This window comes from Haemaphysalis longicornis, unplaced genomic scaffold, assembly GCF_048455015.1.
Source record: "Haemaphysalis longicornis isolate Haplotype H1 unplaced genomic scaffold, Haemaphysalis longicornis Haplotype H1 scaffold_1, whole genome shotgun sequence".
Classification (NCBI taxonomy): domain Eukaryota; kingdom Metazoa; phylum Arthropoda; class Arachnida; order Ixodida; family Ixodidae; genus Haemaphysalis; species Haemaphysalis longicornis.
In genome coordinates, this window is record NW_027526203.1 from 244,244,830 (window position 1) to 244,248,991 (window position 4,162).

Here is a 4,162-nt window from a genome sequence, read left to right on the forward strand (position 1 = left end):
TAAGAGGAAAAGAGCCGCATGCAATAGGAATGTGTTTTTTTCTGTTATAAATATATATAGTGCCTGCAAAAATGTAAATCTGTTACCTGTTTAACAGTGAACTATGTTTCATTATTAAAATATTTTTGTGATGTTCGTATCCATCTCATTTCCTGAAAGCGCCACTTTTTCTAACAGATTTAGCTCCCCGCAGGTTCAGAATATTTTATTAATAAACCATTCAAATTAAATTTCCCGCTCAGTCGGCATATACCATATACTGCCTTAGGAGAGCTTAAATTTGGGTTTCTGGATGAAATCACAAAATAGCCAGGCGATTGGTAGCTTATTTACAGTAAGGATGGGCGAACAGTTTCTGAAAAAGGACTACCTGTTTACTTCGGCAGTGCTTACACGCCGCCGACCAAAGCGTGGGCTGCCGAATACGCCGCCGCGACAGAGGAGCTTGGCGGCTTTCATGCACCCTCTCGCCGAGCAGCGCCCCTTGCGGCCTCTGCGCGCAGTCATCGCCGGCGGAGCCACCCTCTCCCGTAGAGAATGCGCGCGCTCCGCACACTAGCCAGTATATACCAGGCACTATAGTTGGGTAGCCAAGATGGCGACGGTATCAAAGTGCGGCTGGCGTGTGTGTACGTTCGGGAAGAAGACGGTTAGAAGGAAGCGGCTTCTAGCGTTATTTCACATCAGACGCGTGTGCATCGCGTCATCTAGAAGTGTTGGAGATGTGTCTAACGCCCGTTTAACTTTGGCAAGTATGAACCAGGCCGCAGCGCGATCCATCATGGACCCGTCACCTCGCGGCTCCGGACATCTTTGCTCTGTCTGCTATGCTGACATCGAACGCCTGACATCGAAGAAAGCGTGTGCATCACGTCATCCAGAAGTGTTGGCGATGTGTCTAGCGCCCGCCGAACATTGACAAATGTGATCCGGGCCGCCGCCCGACCCATCTTTGACCCGTCACCTCGCCGCTTCGGACTCCTTTGTTCATTCTCAACGCAATGCCTCACGAAGAAGAGACTCCATTCGAATGGCGTTTTGCGGAAGGGTGAATGCCGTTTTGAAGTTGCATCGAAATGGAAATGGTGTTCAATCGGCCATTAATGCGCTCGATATGTACCTACGGCTGGACCGTACAGGTTTGACGAGCTATTCTGATTGTATGCTGCAGCTATTTTGTGGATTCGCATTGCAATTTATTCATTCGTTCTTAATCAGGTTACGAACTGATGTAACATTAAATTATTCAGCCAGATTTCTGTCAGCCAGAGGAATTTGCCTGTGTACCCTGATAATAAAATGTGTTGCCATGTTTTATTGCTTTGTTCGAACTTGCACTGGTTCTGATAGAACTAGTACACTCTGGTAGACCTATCAGACTAATACAGTCTGATAGACCTACCAGACTAATACACACTGATAGACCTAATAGACTAATACAGACTAATAGACCTAATAGACTAATACAGACTGATAGGACTAATAGGCTGATACAAACTGATAGACCTAATAGACTAATACAGACTGATAGGTCTATTAGTGGCAATAAGCATATACGTGTATTAGAATTTGTATCAGAATTTTTGCTAGGGGCGACTATAACTGCATGTACAAATTGCTTGATATTGTGATGTAGATCAATACAGTGTATCATGGGGTCCTCCATCATTTTTGCCAGGCCAAAAGGGGTCCCCGGCACACTGATGGCTGAGAACCATTGCATTAGTGTATACATGCTGCCAGACTCACAACCAGCCTGCAGCTGTGGGTCTGCACATTTTTACGGAAATCTTGACTGTAATATATCACGGAGTAAATGATAGAACTGCACTGACATCGCACTGTTCACACCTGCCTTGGAGATCCAACTTTCTTGGGGGAGGTGTCAGCTGCCGCCCCAGTAGTACACAGCACCAGGCACTCCTCCGAAACAGGCAGAACCACTGGATATCTCCTCATGCAAACCCTGCAGCAGGAAGAGCAAAATCAAGGGATACATAACATTGCATCAGGGCACACGTCCAATGCTCCTGAAAGGCAGCTTGTCTAGATTAGCCTAACTTCACCAGAATCATATAAGAAACAGCAGCTTAGGAAAATGCAGCACTACTTCGTAAATAGGAAAAATTTTTAACTGTCGAGGGTAAGGGCATGCATATAAAGCACCAGATTCAAACATGGTTATTACGGCACAGTAGAGACAATAGAATAATCAGGCACAAACAACCCCTAGTAATTTTTATCGCTTTGTTATTCTAAACAGATGAAAATAGATGTGCTCATTATTCTAAGATGCCTCATATACTTACTGCCAAGCTACCTATAACAAGCTCCCTTCATATAATGATCAGCTAGAGTGACAATCATCCACTATCCTGTCCGTTCTGGTACAGTTCCAAGAGTATGAACCGTGTTGGCTTCAGATGCCAGGTACAATAGCATGACCATTCTAAATGCACTCTCATTCTTACTCCCGACATGCACATTTCCACAGGTCAGCATGGTGGCACGGCCACTGGATGAAAGGCGCACTGACGTGCGGCCTGCCGCGTGCCTCCAAAGCGGCGTGAGTGCGCCTAGAGCCAAATACTGCCACCGCGGCGCCACCGTTCCGGGACTGGTTGCGGCAAGCGCGGCCCGCGGGACGCCGGCTTTCGGGCCGCTTATTTCGAAGTGTGGGCTTATCATCGGCGTTCTATGCTCCACATAAGGCATTTACCAGCACTAATGTTACGCCTGTTAAAAGACAAACACGATTAGCGGCGAGCTTCATTTGGTCAAGATGGAAGTTAAATTCCGTTCGCAGCAGCAGCATTACGCGTTGATAGTGTGCCTTCTGTCTCGCATTGCTGTGTCATTGTGTCATATACATCGCCCAGCATGCTCTTTGTGACCTCACGCCCGACAGAGATTTACGTTTTGTCTGCAAGCTGCGACTGCAGAGAATATATTAAAATTCCGGACAAACAGAAACAATGTTTTTGTGACGGCGCTTGTTATTTATGAGTGCCAACACTTCTCAATGTTTAAGACATAACCAACTTTTTTGTAGGTTTTTCCTCGTGCACTAAATAAAACACCACAATTCGTTTAATCTCACGGCACATATGAATTGATTACACGTTGTTTAGTTATGAAGTAATACTACTATCACAGCTATATCGGCCTTTTTTTATTTTGACAATATATATATATATACAGTTGAATAAAAAGCGATTCCAGTTTCTACCTGATATTTTTACTTGTTCCCTGTAGCCTTGAAAAAAAATTAAGGAGAGCATATGGAATGTCCGGGTCGACAAAAAATTAAAAAAAAATTGGGCGAGCTCGGCAAGCTAAATTCTTGCGCGGACACAAAAGAAAAAAGTGAAATTGTACAGAAATTCCAAAAATTGCCTAATAATGCGTAAGCATTCAAACACCGCTTTTTCATTTCACATTTTCTTCCTTTCTTTGCTATTTTAAACCAACAATCTACATCTTGAATATCATAATTATTAATAGTTCCAACTGCGGGAATTACGCATTTTTTGTGCAGATACAAGGCATTACACATCTTGCATTACGTAGAGATTATGCTTGGATACTCAAAAAAGAAAGCTGATGTGATAACGTATGTGAAAATTTTCCTACGCTACGAAAATTAATTCGAATTGAAGCGCAGTATGTTAACAGAGCAAAACTACATCAACGTCTTTAGAGCGCACTAATTTGAGAACATACTGGTGCTGCTCCCGGAGCCTGGCCGTTAGCTTCAGGGATAAATGCATATGGGTTTGAATCGGCGATGAAATAACGGAGGAAATGTACCTAGCACTAGTTCTCATCGCAAAGTTTGAAAAATGCTTAGCAGCTAGGAGAGTGGACCGTACGCACTGTCTCTTGAACACAGCACGGTGCATTTATTTTTCTTTCTATACAACCTCTGTAATCAAGTTTTCAGTAGCGCGTTTAAAGGCATTGTCGTGCCTGCGAAAATGAAACAACCCATATCTCTATGCGCGGCAAGACATGATCGAGACAGTGGGGCTCTTCGATTTACACTCTCGGACTCACCGCGGATAGTCCGAGGATTCCCCGAAGCCATAGGGATACATGGGAAAATCGAATGCCGGACTGCTTCTTGGGGAGTCCGCGGTGAGTCCGAGACTGTAAATCGAAG